At 38.9% G+C, this 27,837-nt stretch overlaps 1 long non-coding RNA gene across 1 annotated transcript; it reads right to left on the reverse strand.

The window, feature by feature from the left end:
* Positions 1-13,906: 13,906 nt before the first annotated feature.
* Positions 13,907-26,057, reverse strand: LOC105485471 (uncharacterized). The gene is made up of 3 exons (XR_989587.2): positions 25,921-26,057; positions 24,651-24,777; positions 13,907-19,518 (listed from the first exon to the last, which is right to left on the reverse strand). It is a non-coding gene; the product is annotated as an uncharacterized lncRNA (long non-coding RNA).
* Positions 26,058-27,837: the final 1,780 nt, after the last annotated feature.

Raw genomic sequence — 27,837 nt, forward strand, 5'->3', positions numbered from 1 at the left:
AAACGTTAATTATTTGATAAATTACTTTATCAATCAATTTACTGAAAGTTATTGAGCATCTGTTATGTGTCCAGCTATGTGTTAGATATTATATCCATTTTATCTCAGGATATGATACAAATTTTAAATAATTTTTCTTATCTTGTTATTTATAAGTTATACAAGTATCTCATATCTACTACTGGACTGCAAGATTGATCTTCTATAGTCAATAATGAGCCACTGATAAGTAATAAAATAAATAACTTTAAAGATCTAGCAAATCCACCTCTATTGTCAGTAATTGAAGAGAAAAAAAGTAATGGCTGTAATCTTTAAGTTACAAGAAAAGGACATAAAGTAATCTCCAGAAATCAAGTGGCCTGTCTTATAAATGAGTGATCATGCTGATATTTTAGTGTCAAATGCCTACTTATCCCCTTGAATAAATTGTGTTTTCTTCAAATATATAAATACTACATATATTTTCATGTTCTAAACTATGAATGGGAAAATCAGCACAGAACACAGTTTCAGAGTCATCACAGAACAAGAAACTTCTTTTATGCTGTAAATATAAACTCTTCTGTATTTCTCCCTTACTGGAAGAATCATCTCTTTCTGAAGCCTATTTAGCAATAAAATCCCTCTTCTCATTTCATCCTGCTAGAAGCCTCCAAAGAGCACTTAGGGAAATTCTCACTGCCATACATGAACGGAGATCCACCTATACTGAATCACTGAAATTCCATCAAACTGTACAAAATATCTCTGACATTACAAGGCTAGAATAGAACTATGAGTGTTCAATCCTTAGTGACAGACTGATTACTGCCTGCACATTTCTGGAATAGAGTCACAGCCTATATTCCTACAAATACCCAATAATTTAAGTAGTTAAATCTATGAGCTCTTTTCTGAAGGTTTGTCCTGAAAGTCCCTTTTGTGTCAGAAATCTGTTAAAAAGCCATGCTTTCTACTCCTTGATGGTTGTTATAGCAACCATCAGACTTTAGGTATATGGAAAGAAAGGAACACCACCTAACCAATAACATTCAATTGTCATGACACTTGCTATGTTAAATACAAAATAACAAACCAATTTCTCACTGCAGAAGCATAAAATTAGGATTGAACTATACATTCAGATCCCATTTGACATATCTGTATAATGGTGATAGTTGTAGTGGTAGTGAGGGGTAATAGAATCAGAGAAGGGGGATTAGAAAGAAAAAAGAAAATAATATTAGACACCTATGTAAAATAAGCTTTGAAAAGTGTGGAAAAGTTCAAATGCAATGTTTATTATACTATCCATGCATTGAAATACTAACGATAAAGTGGCCAGCTCCTATGAAAGTATAAAATATGAGGTCTGTAATTTACTTGTCCAGTAAAAATCTTACCACCTATGTGCATTTTTTGAATTGAAAGACATATCTATAAAATATCCTTAATATTATTCTATCCTTAATATCCTATTTTGGTGGGTTGTTCCACTAAAGCTAGGAGAATCATTATGTAGAACCCTAGGGCTCTAAAGAAAGTTCATGCCATCAGCCAAGAAGAATTATAAACAATTCAGAAAACAGCTCCAGGCATGCTACCAGGCACACTGGTAAAGACAGAGGGCCTGACTGTGAGACAACAAGTAACCATGTGGCCAGAGCTGCTTATCATAAGTTGAGTTTTGTCAGATTCACCAAGCCATAAGATTTGGTGGGTCTAGCACCAGTATTCATTTAAGATGGAAATGCTATATCTGGAAGCAGCCATGAGTACAGGCCAGAGGACACAAGTACCTGCATGAACAGGTGCCACAGATTCACATATCACTGAACACTGCTGTCTGGGCTCTCATCCTTAGCTTGTATGTATAGCCACAAGGGTGGGGATTCCTTTTATGAGAAGCTGGTGAAGGAGGAAAAAAGCCACCCTTAGTTTATGGATAGAGTAGCTCAATGTGTGGGTGCAAGCCAAAGAAGACTGTTGCTGCATTGCAGTCCCACTGAGGTATGGCCCTAAAATTCAGCAGTAAGGAGACATCCTTACAATGGAGAGAGGTTCGAGGAGTGTGTTCTTTTCTTTGCGTAAAGGAAGTACCTCCAAATAAGGATATACTTACGTTCATGGGTAATGGTGAATGGCTTAACTGAATATTTAGAAGCTGGAAAGAGATATACTTAAAGATCAGCGATAAGAAATTCTGGAAAAGAGGCATATGAATAACCTCTAACTAGACAGAATGACTCAGCCATTACATTATCCAGCCTCTGTCATCAGCCACTCCTGTGCTAGCATAATGGGCTCATGAATGGAGTAGGCATGTTGACAGCGCCAAAGGATATGAAGGGATTATGTGGGATCCCATTCACTAAAGCTAATTTTGCTACTGCTGCTGTCAGATATCAAATCTACCAGAAGCTGGGTCCATATACAGCTTCATTCCTTGACAAGACCAGCTAGGCCCTTCGAATCAACTTGGAAGCAACGGGATCAATTGGAAGGTGATCACAGTCTCCTTTAGGAGCTCATTCCAGACCAAGTTATTATGCTGGGTATATACTTAGAAGTTTTAATTTCCATTTTGATAGACAGATGTTAGATAAATTTATTTTAATATTCCCTATTAAAAATTAATTTTCGGCTTGACAGTCTATACCAAATAAAATGTTGCTGAATCTTGCTCACTAAAATGGAAACGGTTCCAGAATGAAATCAGTCATCAATCATTCCTCAGCATGGATAACTCATTTTGGTTAGATCTGGGTATTAATAAAACAAAAGTTAAAGTACCCAGCCTTTTTCAAAAATTTTATTTTAAGAAGGCATATTTTATTTTTAGAATATTTCTGTAGTAGGAACTATCTGGTACAGGCCATTCGCCTGCTGGTTGCTGTTCAAATTTCTAGTCAAATTGGTAAAGTGGGTAGAAATTGCTTTTGTATTTCCTCCTTCTTCAGGTTCCAAGTTATGGAACTCGCTGATATTATTCCTTGGCGACCCATATTTCTGATATTGAACTCAAACTAGATCAGTAACGCTGTTGTTCTTAAGTTTAGCCAAGTAATAGCAGTGTGGAATGATAGAACCAGATTTTAGATATATTGGACATGGAAAAGGTGTTTGTTGAATAAATATAAACATAAATCAAAAATTTTATAAAACAGAAGTTTTTTTTATAGGAACTTCAGAAAATATTTAAGAATCATGTATGTACCCTAGCTTCGATGCCCTATCACTTATCAATTATACTTTTATCTCCTGAAGATGGTTAATCCATCCACTTCTCTCTGGCTCCACAGCCACCAAGATGTCTACATCACTATCATCTACTGCTTGCAACACTGCTAATGGGTCTCATGCTCCTGCAATGTATTCTCTACAGAGCAGCTGACATGATATTAAAGTAAAAACCCGATTATTTCATATCACTGCTTAAAACATTTTAATGGCTGCTCATTGCTGTAAGAATAAAAACTGAAATACTCACAAAGCCTTGAGAGCCTCTAGTTTTGCTCATCTCTCCAGCAGGAGTGTTTCTAGAGTTCTATCAGGGACAGTAGTCTAGAAAGTGAGGCCAGGAGACTTCTCTGAAGGCTATGTTTAAGCAGCAAAAACAGTCTACCTTTACTAAGCATTTATGTTTATGTGTAGCTTGGAAGCTAATGGCACCCCTTAGAACACCCCTGCTTTCCAGCCTCACTTCTTCCCACTGCTCTGCATCCCCACTGTGCTCCCTCATGGCTGGCTTTTTTTTTTTCCGGTCTTAGAATGTCCCAAGCTCCTTCCATCTCAGGGTCTTTTTATTTGCTGCTCTTTTTTCATTCTCTCTCACCCAGGCTGGAGTGCAGTGGTGTGATCTCCGCTTACTGTAACCTCCACCTCCTGGGTTCAAGTGATTCTCCTGCTTCAGCCTCCCAAGTAGCTGAGGTTACAGGCATGCCACCACACCTGGCTAATTTTTGTATTTTTCGTGGAGATGGGGTTTCACCCTGTTGGCCAAATTGGTCTCAAACTCCTGACCTCAGGTGATCCACTCACCTCGGCATCCCAAAGTGCTGGGATTACAGGTGTGAGCTGTGACCACACCTGGCCTATTTACTGCTCTTTCTATCTAGAGCCATTTTATTGTTCTAAATACTACTCATCCTTCAATTCTCAGCTTACATGGCATTTCCTCAGGGGAGATTTTCTTGACCACGGACTAGGGTGGTTCCTCCATCATAGGCTGTGTTTTTCTTTCTTTCTTTTTTTTTTTTTTTTTTTTGAGACGGAGTCTTGCTTTGTCACCCAGGCTAGAGTGCAGTGGCCGGATCTCAGCTCACTGCAAGCTCCGCCTCCCAGGTTCACGCCATTCTCCTGGCTCAGCCTCCCGCGTAGCTGGGACTACAGGCGCCTGCCACCTCGCCTGGCTAGTTTTTTGTATGTTTTAGTAGAGACGGCGTTTCACCATGTTAGCCAGGATGGTCTCGATCTCCTGACCTCGTGATCCGCCCGTCTTGGCCTCCCAAAGTGCTGGGATTACAGGCTTGAGCCACCGCGCCCGGCCTTAGGCTGTGTTTTTCAAATGTGAAGCATGGTCTCTCCCACTTTGTTCCAAGTGTGGCCCACGGGCTGCATGTAGCCCAGACAGCTTTGAATGCAGCGCAACACAAATCCGTAAACTTTCTTAAAACCATTATGAGATTTTTGTGTGTGATTTTTTTTTTTAAGTTCATCAGCTATTGTTAGTGTTAACATATTTTATGTGTGACCCTAGACAGTTCTTCTTCTTCCAACATGGCCAAGGGAAGCCAAAAGATCGGACACCTCTGTATTAAACCATAGCTTTGGGGAGGCAGGGGCAATGTTTCTCATCACTGCCGTATTCCTAGTGCCCGGTCCAGTGCCTGTTTCACTCCATGGATGGTTTGTTGAATGAATACATTGCACTGCATTTAAAAGAGATCTTAATGATAAGGAAGTTGGATCATAGGACAGTTTCTTGTGTTGGTTATGGTCTTGCAGTTAATTAACAGTGATATTAAAACGGGAAAGTTACAAAGAACTCTGATTCTGTCTGAACAAACTTAAGGTCTTTGCCAGGTTCCCTCTTATCAATGAGTGAGGCTGAAGTCTCAAGTAATTCCTCAATTTTATCCAAGCTCTTCCTTTTTGCTTGTCTTTATATTGTTTTTCCTTTCTCTGAGGTTAATTCTCTCTTCCTCCACCAGACACTTTCAGAATGACTCTTCACTTGGATTTTTTTGTTTAGTTTCAAATACTTTGATTTGCCCCACATTGTCTTTCAGTGTTCTTTGTCACACATTCTGTAACTCTTGGAGTAGCCTGTCTCACCTCTCACACCTATGCCCAGCTCCAGAATCAAGTCCTTGCACAGCAGTACTCCAGGCTCTGCTTTTTCTATACAATAGTTCCCCCCTTACCTGCACTTTCCCCTCCTGTGATTTCAGTTACCCACAGTCAACTGAAATCCAAAAACAAGTGAGTATAGTACAATAAGGTATCTTGAGAGAGAGAGATCACTTGCACATAACTGTTATTACAGTATATTGTTATAATGTACCTATTTGATTATTAATTATTGTTGTTACTCTCTTACTGTGCCCAATTTATAAGTTAAACTTTATTATAGGCATGTATGTATTGGAAAAAACATAGTATATGTAGGATTCGGTACTATTCATAGTTTCAGACATCCAGTGGGGGTTTTGGAAAATATTCCCCACTGATAAGCGGGGACAAATGTATTGTGTTTTGGAGTCTGAGACTTGTCCATCGAATCCAGATTACACGGAGTTACATTGGAACAATCCTTCCCTAGTGCATAGGCTTATTCAGTCCTTAAGTTCTGAATATGTACAGCGGGCTTACTTACTGTGTGCCAAACATTGTTTTCAAAACTTTACAGCTTTAAACATGTTAACTCATTGAATCCCCCAACAGCCATAACTTGCCTGAGGTCACACAGTAATGAGTGATGGAACCCGGACTTGAACCCAGGTGCTTCAGCTCCAGAATCCATACTGTCAACTACTATATTATACTACCTCTAAGTGGAACTGGCTAATCCAAATGCACTTGTAAAATTGAGAAAACAGACAGAAAATGGCCTCATAATAGGCAGAGAAAAAATAAGCAGGTAAAATGAAAAGGCAAGGACAATGGTAAGAATTCATGGGCAGGCAATGCTGAACAGAATATTCTTTTAAGCCGAATATACATCTTGTGAAGTTGCATGTGTTCAAATGTGTCCTGATAATTTGGCAAGGACCATCTGGACCTCAAAACTAAGGATGGGGCATATGTTATGGCTGAGGGGGTTGAGAAGTAGCACTTCGGAATTGACTAAGACAAGCTCTGTGAGAGATGCTGGTGTCTGCGCCCACCAACCGTGCCAAGAAAGCCCTCAACCCCAGGAGTGCACCGTGAGGCTGTGACTTGAGTGGGACTAACAGATAGCTGCTACATGTTGCCACTTACAAAGACACCATGCAACACTGTCAAAAGCAAATGGGGAAAAATGCTTGCATTTCAGAGAAAGGGGAAAAAGAAAGATAGGAGAATAGGACAAGGTATGAAAGAGGACAGAGGAAAGGAAGTGAAAGCAGAGGAGGGATAAGGAAATACAAAGGAATGGTGAACACAGATATGAAATAAAGCTGCATTTGTCATATAGAGCTTACTGATAGGTCAAAATCACTTTCTCATAGATTTCAGTAATTTAAAATGTGGATGATAGGATTAGGTAGCTTTTTGCCTTTATTAATATTTCTACTGCCATTTCTAAAACATACTACTGTCTCAATATAGTAATGACACATTTATGATCATTGTTGTCACTCTCATAATCACCTGTTGGTTAAAGCACAGTGTTCATGAAGCTGTGCTTGTGGGTTAGCTCCTCACTTCTCTTAAAGCCCCTGCAGACTACCCTCTGCTCTGTATTTATGCTGCATCCCAGATCTCAGGCAGCTACCTTGGACACTGAGACTGTTGAACTCAGTGAATTAGATAAACACATGGCACTGGGTCCATATAACCTTATCACCACTTATAGAAAAACCAAGACCTATCCCACTATAGACTCCATTTTTGCACACTACAGCAACAAGTGATTGTTAAAATGAACCCTTATCCACAGTTTTGAGCATAAACAATGATATTGTTGATCTTTTATGTAAGTCTTAATTTGAACAGTATGACACCAGAGAAAGTGGGATTCTGATTCTAAGAGGGAGAATGCAGTGTGGCATCCAAGGAGAAGTGAGAGGAGAAGTAAACACTCTCAATTTGGAGAGTTGATTTGTGTGTCATATATAAGTTGGGAGTTGTGGCATCTTGTACCAAAGCCCCTTTGATAATATAGATGTCATGCACAGTATGGTTGATATATTTCACAGGTGAATATTATAATCCTGTAAATGCATTTTGAGACTGCAGGATGTGAGTCATGACAAAAATCTCAACAATTATTGCCTTTTTATTTCTACCCATGAGAGCTCAATTTTTGCATCTCATCCACAGAAGTGTGTGTCATGAAGAACTAGTAAAATGAAATAAGATGAAAGCAATATTAAAATATAAAGCCTGGCATAAATCAGAAAGTATGGATTTCTTCATTTAAAATTATATTGGCTGAGTGCAGTGGCTCATGCCTGTAATGCCAGCACTTTGGGATGCCAAGGTGGGTGGATCATCTGAGGAGTTCGAGACCAACCTGGCCAATATGGTGAAACCTGTCTCTACTAAAAACACAAAAATTAGCTGCGTGTGGTGGCACACGCCTGAAGTCCCAGCTACTTGGGAGGCTGAGGCAGGATAATCACTTGAACCCAGGAGGCAGAGGTTGCAGTGAGCCAGGATCGCGCCACTGCACTCCAGCCTGGGAGACAGAGTGAGACTCTATCTCAAATAAATAAATAAATAAATAAAATTGTATTGTTCATTTGTAATCAAATGGCTAGAAGATATCAAATTTGAAATTTTATTTATTTGAAATCAACCTGGTGGCCTAAAATGTCGTCTCAACATTTTCTCCTTGTATTCTAAATTTCCTTCATAATGGACTGCATATTTGTATTCTATTTTGTCTATTTCTCAGTTTACTTTGTATTGATCTAATTTAATATATCACCTTTTTTTTGCTTATTTAACTAGTTTTTAACATGTTATAAAACAGAATATCATCTGAACAAATCAGTAAACATATTGTTTTTACTTCTGTTTTATACAGAAGCTGGGTTATTAAAAGATTTATTCCCATCCATTCATTTAAAAATTGATTCAGTCAATTAGTTATCAGCTTTTTCCAAACCTGTTAATAGAAGCAGAAGTAGCCTAACTTTATTTTCTATCTGTATTTATAAGCTCCTTACAGTTGTTTTCTTTATGACAATTACATATTACTTCAATCTTACACATAATGGGTCAAATCTTATTTTTCTAATCAGTCGCCATCACTATAACAATGGTAATTACTTTCTTGAGCACATTTCCTTCCTTCTTTCACTTTATCTTTCTGTATGTTCTATTTTTATTTGCTTTCTCTTGTTGATGTTAAATTTACAGACCTTGAACTTGACTATATTTACCCTTCCTATATGTACTTTCAATTCACAAAAGGACACTCGGGTCTGAAGACTGCATATGTTGGTATCTTTGTATTCAGGCCTGCAACAAGTATAAAATTATTTTAAACAGGAATTAGCTCATTATCACAAGTAATATAACTCTCACTAGGACTAATGTGGTCTTTACAATACTCAGGGACTAAAGTGCCTGCTTGGAAATAATAAATATATAAATGAAATCTGTAACTATAAATTACTTAGATAAAAATATGGTCATACAAATCAACCCGCAAACAGTATATTGTATCAGTTCCTCCATCATGCTCTGTGGCACACAATTGTAGTTTCAGATATCAACAGATACTGAAATGCCTTAACCATCCTGGCTTTCCAGAGTTTCTCTCACATCTCTAGCAATTCAGCGATCATTCACATCTTCACTAGTTGAAAGGTGGCAGATTGCAGAACATCTTGTTGAGGTGTCCCCTCAGGAGTTGAGTCCAAGATTTGTGGGACAGGTCTTCTCACCTGTCCTGCTTGTCTTCCTGCTGTGGCAGTCAAGTACATAAGCATGGCCTAGCTTCAGCACCAGGTTCATTTCATACTGTTGCTGGCTTGACTAACATGTCTTCCTGAATTTAAGAGCTTTTACCTAGCCACACTCCTAATTCCTGCCTATTCTCAACCTAGGTTCTTTGTGTGGTTCTATGCATATGTGTTTTGTATGGTGTGTGTGTGTGTGTGTGTGTGTGTGTGTGTGTGTGTGTGTGTGTGTGTGAACATGGACTATCCTGCTAGTTCTGCCTTTCTGAACCTCCTTTTCGTGGATCCTTTCTTTGGGTAGTTGATCTTCTGAATGTGCTGGTAGCTGCAAAACCTCAATTTGTCATCTGATTCTCCAGGAACTTAAAAATCTGTCTCACTCCTGTTTCTAAAAACGCACGGACCCAGCTTTATTCCTTCTTTTTAATGAATCACACAGATGGTATAAGTCATTTGGGAAAGGGAGGTAACAATGTGCATTTTGTTAGACATTTGCCTTCCTTCTGGAGTAATCCTTGTCCATACTACCTCACCTTATCAGGACTAGCTTTGGGTCTTATCACTCCTTCCATATTCCAGGGGCCAGAACTAACGTGGTCCCGTCAAGGCAAAACAGCTGAGCATTCATGTTCCCGCACTAGGTAGTCATTGGCTGTCAGCTGCTGGGAGCTTTCTGGTCTCAGGGCAGCTGGGCAGAGGGATCCCATCAGCCCACCGGCAGTTCTCTGAGGAAGGCTGCATGTGCCAGCCTTTCGGAGTAAAGTGCACAGAAGCTGGGAGACAGATACCCAGAACCCCCAAAGGGAACTGCAGGCATCTGGGTGAAATGACACAGTGACTCTTATACTACCCGGTATGCTAGTCCAGAGACCCTTTCTCCTCCTTAGTACTAAACTAAGAATCTAGGAAATTGGTCTGAAGTGCTTATTGTGAATCACTGTGTTCCTAGGGCCATCTAGCCTCTTTACAGATTGCTGTTTCACAGCATTTGACAGATCTCTCAAGTGACCGTAGCCCATAGTCATTCCAATAGCAAATATCCTGTTTCTAGCCTGGAATGTCAAAGGAATGGGGAAATATAAACCAGCTTAGCTGTCTTTACATAACTGAGCTGCAAACACCAAAGTCCTTACCTCAGCTTTCCCCCACTTTCCCGGAGTGGTTACAGACATAGCCTTCCTCTTCCTCATGAAATACCAAGTTGGCTCTATGGTACTGCTTGTGCTCTCATGTTCTGGTACCAGGAGGCTTGTTTGTTTGTCTGGTTTACTGTGGCTAGCCGGCAGTTCGCTGAGTATCTTAGAACAGTCTTAATATTCATGTTTAATATTTAGAAATATGGAAAGCTGTGGAAATTACCAATAAGTAGACGTTGTTGACAATGGAAATGTTCAGTGTAAGCAGAGATTTTTAAAATGAATCATATTCAGTGAATGCACAGCAGACAGTATTTTATTCCCAGACTTGTTTTCTTTCTCCCTGGAAGACAATCCCAGAATTGTTTTCCAGGGAGATGTTGTCAGCTGCCTGCAACATGTCACTACTAACGGCACGTTGAAAGAATATGACTAAATAATTACTGGTCTGCTCATCTCAGGTGGGCCTTGTTTCTCTCTGTCTTACATTCTAGTTTTTCAGAAGTCTGGTTACTTATCAGTGTAAGAAACATACAGATGCAAGCAAACTACTTAAAGAGACAGAGTGTCGTAAGTGGCCAAACTTAGTTGTTCATTATTCCAAGACAATTAGTCCTATTTCAGACTCAATGTTAGTGGTAGTCATTGGTGCTCTTTGCCAGATATTTGTTTCTGTTTCATTCTGGACACATTATGGGTTTACACTTCCATGGCCCCTTATTGTTAGGAAGGGGATCATGTGACAAGTTCTGTCCAATGAGTTATGAGTAAGATAACATGTGCCACTTCTGGGTTGAAACACTTAATTTTTCATGATGAGACCCCCAGATCTTTCTCTTTTCCTTTACATAGTGACTGATAAGTTTAAGATAATGGTTGTTCCATCAGCCTGGGTCCTTGACTGACTAGGATGAATTGAGTCCCCCGAGTCTGATCCCACTGCCTCAAAATGGATATAAAACATGAAAAGGAAATAAGCCTTTGTTGCTTTAAGCCACTGAGTTTCCAGGACATTCTAACTCATCTTTGACTGACATTTGTGTTCATGGAGAAGTAAAGCTGTAAATTACTAGTTGGATGTAACAGGAGAAGTAAAATACCTAAGAATGGTGCATATCTTGCCACAGAGATTGTTGGACATCTTGCCTCCAATTTTACAATCTTAACTTGGCTCAAACTCCCATTAAGATTCCTTTAATAGTGGTATATATCAGCACTAATTGTGCCACTAACAACATGCTTCTCAGATAGCTTCCCAGTAGGACTGTGTGCATAAGATAACATAGAAAAGACTAAAAATAATGTGGTTAAACTATGTGGATGCCTTGGAATAAACTTTCTGCAATTTCTCAATTCAATTCAACTTGTCACATTTAGCACAATGGTAAAGACAATATCATATAACAGACATCTTTATACACAGGAGCTCAAACTTATGGGTAAAAAATGTCCATTTATTTTTCTAATATATTATTCTATGAATGAATATATTTCCCTAGTGAATCTTTGAAACTTTGTGGGACAAGCACTATGATCTCCCTGAATTGGTGATGTTGGCAATTTATGGTTTTTATGTGTAAGGCATTTTGTTAGGTGCTTAACATACATTGACTTATTCAGTTACTACAGCGAGTCCATGAAGAGGAAGCTGAGACTCAGAGAGTTTAAGTAATTTTCTAAAGATACACACTACTGACAGATCTAGGATTCATACTCAGGTCTAATTTCAAAGTCTACAATTGCTCATCATTGAGGTGGGTGCTATGAAGTGATTGCTCATTAGGAATTCAGTATCTGTCATAGTCCATTTTCTGTTACTGTAATAGAATAACTGAGACTGGGTAATCTATGAAGAATAGAAGTTTATTTAGCTCACAGTTCCAGAGGCTAGGATGTTCAAGAGCATGGCATCAGCATCTGGTGAGGGCCTTCCTTGCTGGTCATAACATGGTTGAGGGCATCACATGGCAAGTGGGCAAGGGCATGCATGTCAGCTTAGGTCTCTCCCTCTTTTTATAAAGCTAGCAGTCTCATCATAGCGGCCCCACCCTGACAACCTTATTTAATCCTAATTACCTCTGAAAGGCCCCACCTCCAATAAATATAGAAAATTGGGAACTAACTTCCCAACACATGAAATTTGGGAGACATATTCAAAACACAGGAGCATCTATTGGGAAGATGACTAAATAATGTAGATGTTTCCTAATATGAAAGTGAGAAAACTTCTGGCATAGCTGAGTAAACATAGCCAGTAAGTTCCTTTTGTAAAAAACTATTCCTCTGAGAGTTACCATTTTCCATCTGTTCCAACCATATCATCTGTTTTGTTGTCGTTGTTGTTTGTTTGAGACGGAGTTTTGCTCTTGTTGCCTAGGCTGGAGTGTAATGGCGTAATCTCAGCTCACTGCAACCCCTGCCTTCCCAGTTCAAGTGATTCTCCTGCCTCAGCCTCCCGAGTAGCTGGAACTACAGGCACGCATCACCACACCCAGCTAATTTTTGTATTTTTAGTAGAGACGGGGTTTCACCATGTTGGCCAGGATGGTCTCGAACTCCTGACTTCGAGGTGATCCACCTGCCTTTTCCTCACAAAATGCTGAAATTACAGGTATGAGCCACTGAGCCAGGCCCCATCCATAGCATCTTGTCAGTGGTGTGGGTAGCCATGACTTTATTTAACAAGCAATTATTACACATCAACTAAGGAAAGGGCCAGTTACCTTCATCTCTCCTCCTGTGCACTGGATCTCAGTTGTTCTTGCATCCATTCTTGATTCTGTCTTAATCCAGCATCTTTAGAACTTTTCCTCTCATTTACTTAGCTTGTACTTGACACTGAGAGTATAGTAATCTGAGAGTAGTTTTTGGTAGTAAGGAAGTGTATCACATCATCTTTGCCTGCAGGTGATTATTTTTCCAATTTAAGTAGGCCCATAAAATGTAAGCAAGCAACTGGGGCTCAGTCGTTATTAATTTAGAATATAGACTCAAGAGATGCTGAAACTATAAAGGCAGAAGAATGCATTCCTGACATAGGTAAAATTTTTTCCTTTTTTTTGTTCTCATTATTTCTGAGTTTTCAGTAGTATGTTTCTCAAATATATCTCTTCCTACAAGTATACTGTTCTGCAACTACCTGTACCAACTATCTTTGAGGTTTAGTGGTTTCTCTATTCTTATCACCATTTGCTTAATTTCAGCCCTCACGGTTTCTACGAGTATCTCCCCACTTTCCATCACATCCATCAGCATCTCCTCACTTGCTTCATTTTTTGCATTGTTGTCTGAATTTACATCTTCAAACATAAATCTAATCATGTTTCTTTCATCCTTATAAATGTTTGTCGGCTCCCTGTTACCCAAATGGGGAAAATAATCAAGTATTATAGCGTGGCATACAAGACACCTTGCGATTCAGTCTTAGCTTTCTTCTTGATCCTCCTTTCCCAACACTCCATTCCACAACCCTTTTGTTCCCCCACTTCCCCTTTGGCCGGTTAATCATGAATGCCTCTCTCTTCAAAGAGTATTTCATGAGTTTTCAGGTCTCTGTGATTTGAAACATGGCCAGAATGCCTTCCCTTTGACTTTTTTTTTTAAAGAACCACTTTATTGAGGAATGATTGACTTACAAAAATCTGTATGTATTTAGTGTATACAACTTGATGAGTTTAAAGATAAATGTACACTATAAAACTATCACCACAATCAGTGCCATAAAGATATCCATCATCTACAATTCCCTTGACTACTCCATCTAGAAAACTCTTACTTGTTCTTCAAACCTAATTCAAATGTCAGCTCTTCCACAAATCCTTTCCCAGCTGCCCAAGACAAAGTTCATCAGTCTTTTTATGGAATAAGCAAAGCACTTGTTCCCATTTATAGCATGAACTTAATTGTGTTATCATTTATCTGTTCTTATGTCTCTTTTCTACTAAATTGGGAGCAGGACCTATAATATCTTATGCATCTTTGTAGTTCCTGTGACTTGTATAGTTCTCAGCACATAGAAAATTCTCAAAAATGTTTGCTGGATAAAAGGAGAGAGGCTTCCCCCCCCACCACCTTTAGTGTGTAACTATACAAATTGCCAGTCTAAAATGATAGCTCAGTCATAAGAGACAGACTCAGTGGTCCCATCACAATAACTTGTGCTTCTGATAACTGAACATTCACCAAGAGTTCCATCGAAACAAAGCAGGCAGTTCTCCAGCAGGATTTTGAGACAAATACTTAGGTAAGCAGGCTTGCTATTTTGGGCATCCTGTCATCTCCCACTTGTCTCCAGAACAATTGTAGAATGAGCTCTGTGCTGGCGCTGATGACTTAGGAATTTAAGCTCTGAGCTACCACTGCTGTTTGTCTTCCTGTCACCCACAGCCCTCTGAGAAGGCCCTCCGCATTGTGTAAGGCATCCTGATTCACAGCAAATCAAGAAAGATGGCACAGTCCTCATGTAGGATTTTGATAGATAAGTTTTATAGCTCCAGGTTAACAGAATACTTTCCTTCCCTGGTGCATGAATATTCATCGACATCAACACTCACACACACAATCTCCGCTTAGAACCAGAAATATACAGCCAGACCAAGATAACCACACGTATCGACAGTCATTTACTTTGGACATATTCCTAGAAAATTTTGCTTCCATTTATCTTCCTTTTCCCATCCATAAAGGTATAATTTAAAATCTATCTGGTCCAGGAGGCTTTCTGTGCTGTTCAACCACAGTTGGAGTGTGAGATAGACTCAGAGTCGCTGTTTCCAAGAGTTCAAAATTTACCATTGTCAATATTTTCCCCAATTATTGCCAATTATGATCATAAGCCACTGCCAAAATTCATTTATCAGTCATCTGTGAGTTTTCTCCCTTGTAGACAAGTCTGTTTATAAGCTCATATTCCAGTGACAAAGAACATATGGGTTGACTCATTCTGCTGTAGCCAGTTCAGAATCAACAGTTTGCCTAATTAAACCTTAAAATTAGATAGCTTATTATATTCTCTGCACACATAGCCAGAATATTTGGGAACAAGGCATTCTGACAATCCTCACAGCTATTATGGTTTATTTTAAGTTTATGGTTCTTGATTCCTGCACTCACAGTTTTATGTAGCAAGCATGATTTGGAGGTCATTTAATCAGTTCAGCAAATGAAAACATGCCCTCATACTGTGCTGACTCATTGGCATGTTAATGTGACAACACATATATGCACATAATAACAGCTTGAGCTCCCTGTTAAGCAAAATTGGAAGATTAGATTGTGCTTTTTTGTCTTTTTTTTTTTTTTTTTCTTTTCAGACAGAATCTCTCTCTCTGTCACCCAGGCTGGAGTGCAGTGGCACGATTTCTGCTCACTGCAACCTCTGCCTCCCTGGTTCAAGCAATTCTCCTGCCTCAGCCTCTCCGGTTGCTGGGATTACAGGTATATGCCACTACGCCTGGCTAATTTTTCTATTTTTTTAGTAGAGAGGGGGTTTCATCATGTTGGCCAGGCTGGTCTCAAACCCCTGACTTCAAGTGATCTGCCTGCCTCGGCCCCACAGAGTGCTGGGATTTTAGGCATGAGCCACCGTGCCCAGCCAGATGGTGCCCAGCCAGATATATAAGAGTTCTCTTTTATATAGTGAAAAAGATGAAAGACATGGTTAGTTTCTTTCGTTGTCTAATAAAAATTTGTATCAGACCCTACTATGTAATATGGATTACCAAAGCTACCATTGTTGAAAAGAAATTTTATACTAAAAGTAAAATAGTAGAGGACTGGGGAGTCAGAATGCCTACATTACAGGTCCAGAGAATCTAGATTGTGAGATTTTGGAATCCTCTGCTTTCTAAAATTCCATAGCTTCCCAATCAGAGGACTGAACCCCAAATGGTGTTTAATTTATTATTATTTTTTTCCGCTGAACTATTTGAGAGCTAGAGAAATTGTACTTATACACAAGAAACTGAAGAACAGAATTTTTCCCCTTAAGCTGCACCTGGGGGTGCTGAATGTACAGGGCTCACTCATGCATATTCTCTCTCTTCAACTCACAGAAAAGAGTATGAATATGCCCTGTCTAGAAATATTACTTGGCCTAAAGTGCTTGAAACTGGTAAACTTCAGTTTCTGTAAGGTCTTTAATAGGTAGATGGATTTGAAATGAACACCATTTCTTTTTCAGATTTTTCCCGGGGCACTACCTAGAAACCAGAGGGTAAACAAAATGAGGAGCAGGTGGATACGGCTCACACCTTTACTTTGCTGAAAGAGGCTGTTTGTTTTATAGGCAGGGGTCTTAACGGATTCTGCTGCACGTAGGAAAAGTGTTTCATCTTTAATACATGGAACTAGGTTACATGATTTCTAGGAATACGTGTGTTTTGGAGGTGTTTGTGCCTGCATGTGTGTTTGGTTCATTGACTTAGACTGGACAACCAGGAAGGATTGTTTCTTTCTGAATTTCCCATTGTGGGGAGATTTCAAAAGGAATTACACTTGGAGAACCAGAGCCCCTCTGGACCATCTTGTTAAAGCTCCACCAACGGGTTAAGTCAAACTAAATAAATCAATCTCTGGAAATTGCATTCTGAGGGATTTTATATCCCACAAGTTGTCTTATGGTGAAAGGAGATGAAACCTGACGCAAGAAAATTTTTGTCTCTGAATCTCCGTACAGTTGAGGTGACAGGCAATTCAGCCTTAGTCTTTTCTATTTCCCTTCTCTCCAAATCCCATAATCTCAAGACTATAATCTCAGGTTTGTCGGATGCTATCGTGTCTATAGAGTGTGTGAGAAGAGGTGCCTGGTCACTGGTCCTCTACAGTGATTGCTGAGGACACTATTCACTATCCTTTACAGCATGGTCCCTTCTAGTCTCTCCTGATTCCATGCCTCATTTCTAGAAAATAAAATATTGTGTTAAGTGAAATACGCACCCTTTTTCCTTCATGGAGGCTTGCCACCTCCCCTGTAGCACTGCTAGCAATCAGGATTTAGGCCATCTTGCCTCTAGGACACATAAAGTTCTCAAACTATCTCCTTCTCTTCTTTCCCTCTCTCCTGCTTCTCTCTATTTTCTCTTCTGTCGTTCCCTTTCTCTCCAGTCCAAGGGAATCTTCCGGTGTGGTTGAACTCATTTGATAGCTTCACTCGAACTTGACACGTACAAAACAAGGATCCTGAGTTTGGTTCCCCAACTGCTACTTCTTCAATGTTCCCCATCGCAGAAGTGGCACTTCGTCACGTTCACAAGCCAGAAATGTGGGAGTCATCCTTGATTTCTTTCTTTTTCTCATCCTGTTTGTGCCAAGTCTCTATGTGTTCACCTTCAAATTCAGTTCTTACTTTTCCTCTGCTTTGTTTTGTATCACATTGAGGCTGATTGATGCAGGGTGTACTTTCCAGAGCCTCCTGGCAGCCAGCTTCCAGCTCAAAGGCATTGGCGCAGATTGCAGGGCAGGAAAAAGAGAGAATCCAGGGCATTTTCCCCTTCCTTCTTTGCTCCAAAAACCTTCTCAAGTGAGCCTCACTGTAGTGGCTCCCTCTCCAGCCTCCCAGTGGACCAGGCCTCCATGTTCCAGTTGCTGCCAGTTGGCCTTGGCTTCCAGGCTCTGATAATGTCACTTCCTCACTTCATTCCTCCATCATTAAGAACAGTAGGGGCTTTCTGCTTTGCTAATCTCTAGGATATCTCTCCATCCTCTATGGCTCTTGACTCTTCTATGAATTCCTTCTTAAATTTCCTCCTTTGCATTTTACCGGTCAGTGACATCAAATGTTTATGCTTAAACATATCACTGGCTAGGGGAAAGGAATTGACACAATTGGCTTACATCTGTTCCCACTCATCCTCCGGGACTAGGGAATTCCTCATGAAGCTGTTAGTTGCTGCTATGGTCTGAATGTTTGTATCCCCTAAAAATTCATATGTTAAAATCCTAACCCCCAGGGTGATAGTATTAGGAGATGAGCCCTTAGAGAGGTGAGTAAATCCTAAGGGCTGAGCCCTTATGAATGGGATTAGTTGACTTTATAAAGAGAACCCAGAGAGACCCTTGATTCTTCTACCACGTGAGAATACAGGGAGAAGGCACCATCTATGTACCAGAAAGTGGGCCCTCACCAAACAATCTGCTGGTTCCTTGATCTTGGACTTCCCGACCTTCAAACCTGTGAGGAATAAATTGCTGTTGTTTATAACCTACCCAGCTTATGGTATTTTACTATAGCAACCTGAAAAGCCAAGACAGTTTCCCAGTGTTCATTTCCCCATTTCACTTATTTATCCCGAACAGATAGCTTCACTATTTCTCAATCCAAAAAGGAAAAAGATAAAGATACCCACTCAGTTTATGTCTCTACATATTTGGATGTGTTAGTAAGTATTCCGAGAACTTTTTCTACTCACTGAAAGGTTTCTGGGGGTGGTAGTGAGGTTAGAAACTGCTGTGCTTTTGTATTTTGCTCAAGAATTTTATCTTTCTTTCTCTTGGTTGTCATTTTTTGAAATGTATTTCAGTAGGGTACACTCTGATTGTTGTAAGTGGAAAATATGCTATATTTAAAATGCTTTTTCTCATTTTGTATTGGGAAAGATACATTCTATGAGGAAGTTTATATTGACCATCTTAGTGCAGACATCAAATGATATTTACACAAAATTTAATAATAGACAACAGTAAACTATATTGTGTAGGGATGCATTGTTAAGCGGTGAAACTATTAAAAAATCAGGTAATTGAATACTCTCAATGTTAGGATGGTAGTTACTCTTGTGGGAAGAGGCCGTTGTGCTCCGGAAGGAACACAAACTAGGAGTGCTTCTGGGAGTTGACAGTGTTCTATTTTTCGATTAGATGGGAAACGCACGATCTTTGCTTTATGATTATTTGCTAAACTCTTCATATGTGTTTTATATATTTTTCCCATATGTGTTATATTTCACAATTGAAAAAAGATTTAAAAATTAATAGTAGCTGCACACTGTAGGACATTATTCCTTAAAAGAAATCAGATTGGCTGAGGGCAGTGGTGGCTCACACCTGTAATCCCAGCACTTTGGGAGGCCGAGGTGGGTGGATCACAAGGTCAACAGATCAACAACATTGTGAAACCCCATCTCTACTAAAAATACAAAAATTAGTTGGACGTGGTGGCACATGCCTGTAATCCCAGCTACTTGGGAAGCTGAGGCAGGAGAATCGCTTGAACCCAGGAGGTGGAGGTTGCAGTGAGCTGAGATCGTGCCACTGCACTCCAGCATGGTGACCGAGTGAGACTCCATCTAAAAAAAAAAAAAAAAAAAAAAAGGTCAGATTATGCTGCTCACATACTTAGCAGTTTCTAATAATCTTCCAGTCTAGTTAGAATCAGATCCAACCTGCTCACTGTAGACCCCAAAACTCTACAAGATCTGGAGCCCACCCAACTCCCCAACTTCTCTCCTATATCTCACCCCTTGTTCTCTAAGCCCCTCTCACACTCGCCTTAAATTCCTCAAAGACATCAAACTCAGGCCCACTTCAAGGTTCTTGTATAATACTGTCTCCTCTGCTTAGTATATATTTTTTCTAAGCTCTTCACAAAGCTTGTGCTACCTCAAATGTTATATTCACCTCCCAGTTTAACATCACTCAGACGCCTTCCCTTAATATATGATTTATGTTAATATTCCTCTCTCTACCATAGTGGTAAGTGTATGACATCCTATGTAGAATATTCTACATCCTATTGTACACAGGATGTCATATATTATCTTGCAACTATATTTTTCATGGGTTCACTCGTTTATTGACACCCTCTATTAGAATATAAACTCCACAAGAGCAGGAAAAGTTTCCGTCTTGTGTATTGTTTTTATCTCCAGCACCAAAAAGTGTACTGGGCACATGGTAGGTGATTGTTGAATATTTGCTGAATACATGATGTTTCTGCAAAACAGTCTCTGCCTGCGAATATAAGCTATCTTTTCTTAAGGTGTCTCCCTCTGAGGCACCTAGGATGTCTCCTCAGTGGGTTTAAATCAGGGTTCAAGCAGTTCCCACAGGGCCAAGGCAAATAACATAAGTGAGTGAAGGAAAGGATGGTGGTGGAAACGAAGAGAACTGGAGAACGTGAAATGCCCCTAAGGCTGCAGCCTCTACTCAGCTCTGGCTTCTTGTGCCCAGGTGAAAACAGCAGCCCAGTGTGGCTATGTCTTCTAATTTTCAAGAGAAGTCAGAAATCCAGGTATCTATGTGAAATGTGCCAAATTATTAAACGTTGGTTCAAGTTTTTAAAAAAATCAACAAGAACCTAGTAAAACATATCTATGGACCTAATTTATCTCTGAGGTGTCTGGTTTGAGATCTGGTTTAAGAAGTTGGAAAGAAATGGTCAGTCATAAACTTCCGCTGGGGCAAAGAAGTCTGGAGTCTTATCAGACTGAATAGAGGGAAGGGAAAGAAGAAAATAAGGGTAAAATAAAACTTAGATTGGCATCTCAATATTATACTACCAAGGGGTTTTTCAGAGTGATATTCTTTAGGACTTTTTGGTTACATCAAGGTCATAAGATGGGTTTTAAAACAAAGAGCAAGGAGATAGAATTTTATTTGGCTTTTATGAATAAAATAAGACCAAAATTGTATTGAAGAAGAGAGTGTTGATGATAATAATAGAGGGACTCCTTCTTTATAACGCCTGTCATTGATACTTTAGGGTAAAAGGAGCTCATGTGACAAGGAGCAGAAATCTATTACAGACAACCTATGGAAGCACTTAAAGTAGGCAAAGAAAAGAGGATAGGAATTGGGTTGACTTTGATTTAGAGATATATGCACACATAAACTGGAGTAGCTTGCAAGGGAAAACTGGTCAAATAATGGTATCATTCAAGAAAAACCTTTACTCTTTTTGACCAGTTACTATTTTGATTAATTAGTAAAGTCTTGTTCTGTACGTTTAGGTACAAACTGTATCTATTCTATGAATATCAAATATGATTCTACTTTGTATATTATCAAGCAGAATAAGACTAATTATCTACTAGGACTATCAGTTCCCATGGGAAAGAGAAATAGACCTATTTATCAAAAACCTGAAGCTTTAATAGAAGTTCTAAATAAACATCAAATCTTCCTGATAATGAATGCAAGAAATTACAGCCCTACTTATAGTAGCGGGTCCTGAGATTGCTTTCTAGTTAACAGATGACTAGAAATACTTTCATTTGATGGCAAAAAGTGCCTGACACAGCCAAACCTACAGTCCAAACATAACCAGGAAGATTTGATCTTAGTGATGCCTCAACAATATAAACACTGACAATAAAATTTGAACATTAGAGGAGGAAATTTACATTAAAACTCAATGGGTAAGAACCAGAATAAAAACAGGAAAGAAGGGAGTATCAGAAAGGGAGGAACACTGCTAGTTATGGTGTAGAAAGAGGTTGTGGGAGGGGAAGGGAAAAGGAATAGCAACATAAAAAACAGTAACAGCAAAAATGAGAACAAAAAGAAACAAAAATAGAAAGGAAGCCATAAGAAAGGAAAATAAAAGGCAAGAGGAACAAGGTAGGAAGAGTTATAAGGTAGCAGGAAAATGTTTGACCTCAGATCTGGGAAGTCTCATAAATTTTGCAAAGAGGCATATAGTTGGAGAAACAGGAGGACCCTCTGCAGAATGTGTAGTTAGAACAAAGTTTTTCTTCTAAAAAGTTGTTTTTCTCATCATCTAAGCTAACTTCTGAGTTCCGCTGCCTCTTTTACCTTGATTTCTATTCCCAATAACAAACCTTTTGAGTTGGCAGGCAACTAAGAAGCAATTGATAGTAGATTTGGGTACCCAGACTTTCAATTTTCTAAGTTCAGCTTCTGCAACTTAGAGGACTTTTCTTAAGGGAGAGTCCAATTTGTGTGACAAAGAACTTTCTGAAATTGCCCTTAAAATATCTTCCATTGGGGAGCACTGGCCCCTCACTGCACTTTGGACCATAGGGTCACTGGAGTACAACAAAAACCCATTAATTATAGTCTCAAACATCCACTTCTTAAAATCTTTCTTATTTTATCCTGCATTGCTAATATGACATTTAAATGCATCTTTTGACAGATTCCAGATGGTACTTTACTGCGTGTTTTACTCTCCACAGGGCACCGAGCAGGCCACATAACCATAAATATGAACTAAAATTTTGATCAGTGCGTATGGAAAACTTAAATGTAATACAAGAAATCACACAAAAAAACCATATAGAAGACTATTGTAATTATAAAGCAAGTTTCAAAAGAAGAAATATATGATTTACTTTACAATATACTTCTATGTATCTTATTTTCATTTTTATTTTTTATTTTTTGGAAACAGAATCTTGCTCTGTCACCCAGGCTGGAATACAGTGGCACGATCTTGGATCAACCTCTGCCTCCTGGGTTCAAGAGATTCTCATGCTTGATTCTGGGTTCAACCTCTGCCTCCTGGGTTTAAGCGATTCTCCCGAGTCACTGGGATTACAGGCATTTACTACCATGCCCGGCTAATTTTTGTATTTGTAGTAGACATGGGGTTTCACCATGTTGGTGAGGTTGGTCTCAAACTCCTAAACTGAAGTGATCTGTCTGCCTTGGTCTCCCAAAGTGCTGGGATTACAGGAATAATATACTTATAAATTGCCAAATTAATAAATGTTTATTGAAAAAACAAATCTGAGTGATTCAGAGGATCTACCATACCAGAACTGTCAACAGTTCTATGCAGGTATAAACATGCATATCTCAAGTCACTCTACTAGCCCCACACCCTGTCCCGTCTCTAAAGGCTGACCTCTCACCAGCATATGTAGAGGAAGAAGAGATTTTCCTTAATGAAGGTTTTTTTAGAGAAACATCTAGTCAGCAGAGTATCTTAATGTCTTGTGCTCCTCCTTGGAACACATTCATGTGACTGCTGGTCACACTCTGGGGCCCTTAGATAACCTTCAACAGGATCCTCATTAACCTCCATACAGGAGCCACACAGGCACTCATGTGGAGTAGGCTACATGTCCCTCTTCCCCTGTCTCCTTGTCCTCCACAGCACTACCACAAAGATTGTAGATGGTATTGAAGTGGTGATACTATAATGCTAAATACAACTTTTCCTAAGGTTTAGGGAAAACAGCAACCAGGTAGTCAAAACCTTCAGAGGAACTCTGTTCACCTGCAAGACTCAGTTCCTAACCTGCTCCCCTTAACTTCATATTTCACCTCCCTTAAAAATACTTTCTTCTATCCTCCACCACGGAATTCTCATTTTTTTAAAATAAGGAAAATGCCATAGTCATACAATTTAGTTATTCATCTTAGGGTAATGCTTTCTGGGAAGCCATAGAAGGACAATCAGGGACAGTTGTTAACACGCAAAGTCCCACACAACAAGCCAGGTGGAGAGGGAGTAGCTGGGCACTCCAAATTTAGCCCTTTCAAGATTTTCCTTACCAATGTAAATTAAGGATGTCTGTTTATTTGTATGAATTCTCATTAACAAAGGGTCATATCATGATTTAGGTTTAGATAAGTTGATTACAGACTAATAGGGAAAGTTTCACATTAAGTATTTAGCCAAACATACACACACACACACACACACACACACACACACACACACACACACACAGAGGCATACACATGCATTCCAAGTAAAATATGATTCACAGAGACTGTACAGTGTGAACCATCCAGAAGAAATAGAAGGATAGTCTTAACTGTCTCAAAATTTGCAAAGTGTATTTTTCACTTTGGAGTTAGTAATTTACATTATTTTACAGTACAAAGTTCATTGCTTTCCTTCATTCTCAAATCCCTTTAATTCTCAAACTCTTTCAAAATTGGGCTCCTTCAGCTGGGAAATAAAAATAAAACTCTAAGCCCCAAACTGAATGGACTCCTTCTTGGCTAAGGGGCCATAGAGAAACCTTAAAAACAGAGTTTCCAGCAGGTCAGACAAGTCTCCCCTGTTATACCCTCTCCTTCTTTAACCACTATTAGACTTTCTTTCCTCAGCATTAAACGGAAACCAACCCTTTCAAAAGACTTTCGTTACTGCTGATTCCAACCAACTGCCTGATGCTGCAGCCATATTCTCCTCCCTTTTTGTGGTTTTAACACAACTGACCAGCATTCCTTCCTGATAAGAGACCGCCAACCACAGAACAGTTCTGGCCAATCCATGGAGCTGTGCATAGGAAACCTATGTCTTTCGTTTCACCTTTGACATAGCCTAATTTTAACACATTTAAATGTTAAGTCTGCACTTCAAAGTGAACATAAGATATATACAACATGCATGTTTGCTTACTATCACGCAGGATCCCCTTCATGAATATTCATAGCTTCTCCCATTACCTGTTGAGTATGTATGCTTGGACAACCCATTCAGCATAAATTTTTGTCTCACCCTTTCTCCTTGGAAGGGCCTGCTTTCATTTTCTACTAGAGGCTACACTGCAGGCTCTAATCCTTTGTTAGAAATAAAGCTATCCATTCCAAATTTGTAGATCTCATGATTTTTAAGCCGGCAATACCTATGGGGAAAAGAAAGGGACCCAGTGAAGAGCAAAATCTCACTTAAAGGCGGTGCCTTTCTATGCAATTAAAAATTAATTTGGTGTATAATAATTCAGTTAAATTCTTAGTTAAGAATTTTCTATTTGAGGAAGGTAAAAAGACTAACTTTATTCTTCCATTTACAGCTACACTCATTGATAAGTAATGTTCTGTTTTGCTAAGTGATTAACAGAGTACACATTCTACAAATTGTTGGGATATGTATTTGAGGAAAAAAATGAAACAGGGTTAATATTCTTGACAAAAAGAACTCTTACAAAATTATAAGAAAGAGGGTTTCTAATAGCTAAATGGGCAAAAGACCAATATTATTTTAAACAGAAAACTAAGTAAAATAGAAATATCTGTATGTTATAAATACATATCAAAATAAAGTAACACGACATCCCTGCTATCCAGTATATTTGCAAAACTTTTTTTGTGATAGTACTGATGACAATGTGTTGAGTACACATCCAATCTTGTTAGAAGTATAATTTAGTAGGATCGATTTGAAATGTAGTTCAGCAGTATGTAACAAGATGCTCTTTTTCAGTATTTTAATTTATTAATATCTTCTAAGTAAATAATCAAAACTATTCATAAAATCTGTTCCTAAAAATACTTTTTTCAATATTATTTAGACTATCTAAAATTGAGAGCCAAACTGTCAAATTTTAGGGGACAATGCAGCTATATTATGGCATATATATGCCGTGAAGAATTATGTGGTCCTAAAAATGTTTATGGAACTTCTTATTACCAACATAGGTCAGGAAATATGATATAATGCATAGTGAAAGTTTGAGATATTAGTGTATTTTAACATAAGGATGTATAGATTCATACATAAGGATGTATGGATTGATAAATAAACAATAACAGTGGTTCATTCTAGTTTTTTGGGAGTCGAAGACTCAATACTATGTTTGCCCTTTGTTGCTTTATCCAAATTTTTCTATAATGGCCACTGTATTAGTCAGGGTTCTTTAGAGGGACAGAACTAATGGAATATATACATATATATATATATAAAATGATATATATAGTCCATTAGTTATGAATATATATGGGAGTTTATTAAGCATTATTAAGTAAAGTATTATTAAGTATTAACTCACACGATCACAAGGTCCCACAGTAGGCCGTCTGCAGTTTGAGAAGCAAGGAGAGCCAGTCCAGGTTCCAAAACTGAAGAACATGGAGTCCGATGTTCAAGGACAGGAAGCATCCAGCATGGGAGAAAGATGTAGTCTGGGATGCTAGGCCCCTCTCTCCTTTTCACGTTTTTCTGCCTGCTTATATTCTAGCCGAGCTGGCAGCTGAGTGGATTGTGCCAACCAAGATTAAGGGTGAGTCTGCCTTTCCCAGCCCCCTGATTCAAATGTTAATCTCCTTTGGCAACACCTTCAGGGACACATTCAGGATCAATACTTTGTATCTTTCAATCCAATCAAGTTGACACTCAGTGTTAGCCATCACAATTACTTTTATCATCAGAAAAATAAACATTTATATTTCAAAACTGTCAATAGAGTTAATATGTTGGATATAGACAAAATATCAATGACAGAGAGAAAAAGGTGAAATTAGAACCTGATCTAAGAGCTTTCTAACTCTAAAGTCAGTGTGTTTTCAACACATAGAAACTATTATTTGAAATCTTATTCTCTTTTGGAATAAACCACGTAAGTTTCACCTGTATGCCCACTGAGACATCTCGGAGTGAGAGTTTCTAAGTTCAATTACCTGCATGGAGAAAAAGACTATCCTCTATACTTTTGTTATAGTTTACTCAGAAAAATATATTACCATCAAAGTTACAATGAATTAGGAACTTATATTTAGAAAAGTATCTGATACAATAGTGTGCTTGTCTTTCTAATGTTAATTGTAATCTAGTGCTTCCCTTTCTAATGTTAATTAACGCTGATATGTATATTCTCAAGTACATCAATAAAAAGCAATTCACATCCTCAGATCATTTTTAAATGATAAGCTAAATCCAAAACTATGTAAATGAAGTTAAATATGTCCCCTAAGAAGGGGCCTTATAATAATTCAGATTTAGATAAGTTGATTACAGATTCTTAAGTAACGCTTCCATGTTGAGTAGACAGGATAAGTCCTATTTAATTAAACCTGGAAGTCTTGTGGCAAACATATTAATGCTTCATGGGCAGATTGCAGAATGAATTCAGCATTTATGAAAACAAGAAGTACAATGTGAACCGAAAAAGTAGAAAATTCCCTATATCCTTTCATTTGAAGGGCAAAGAGCCAAACAAGAAGTTCATGGAAGTTGTACTTGACATTAGCGTTCCTTACAGGAAACAAAAAAACAATTCATGTATTTATTTCTTAGGCTAAATAGGTTTGCTCTTCAAGATGTTTTCTAATACCATTTAGCAGTTGAGAATGTAAAATACAACAAAACTTTGCTAAATAAAATTTATAGGAGGTCATTGTTTTGGACTCAGTTCCTCCACTAGACCCAACAGACCAAACCAAAATGCAGTCACTCAGGCTAAGTGATACATAATCAAAGTGAGGCAGGAAAATCCCTAAACTGACCAGTTTTTCCTAAAATAGGAGATTTCCAGTAGCTGGTCAAAAACGTCTCAGTCAACCTGAGCCAGCATGATAAGGAAGTCCCCTCTGCTTTAACCCTTATTAGGAAAGAAACCTAACTAATTCAATGATAATCAATTCACTTTTTTTGTATTATGCTCTTTCCTTGTTCCTGTTCAAGCTACCTTATAAAAACTGACTGCTCTGTTATGCCCAACAGAGCATCTATTTTTTTTTTTTTTTTTTTTTTTTGAGACGGAGTCTCGCTCTGTCGCCCAGGCTGGAGTGCAGTGGCCAGATCTCAGCTCACTGCAAGCTCCGCCTCCCGGGTTCCCGCCATTCTCCTGCCTCAGCCTCCCGAGTAGCTGGGACCACAGGCGCCGCCACCTCGCCCGGCTAATTTTTTGTGTTTTTAGTAGAGACAGGGTTTCGCCGTGTTAGCCAGGATGGTCTCCATCTCCTGACCT

This window comes from Macaca nemestrina, chromosome 1, assembly GCF_043159975.1.
Source record: "Macaca nemestrina isolate mMacNem1 chromosome 1, mMacNem.hap1, whole genome shotgun sequence".
NCBI classification, from domain to species: domain Eukaryota; kingdom Metazoa; phylum Chordata; class Mammalia; order Primates; family Cercopithecidae; genus Macaca; species Macaca nemestrina.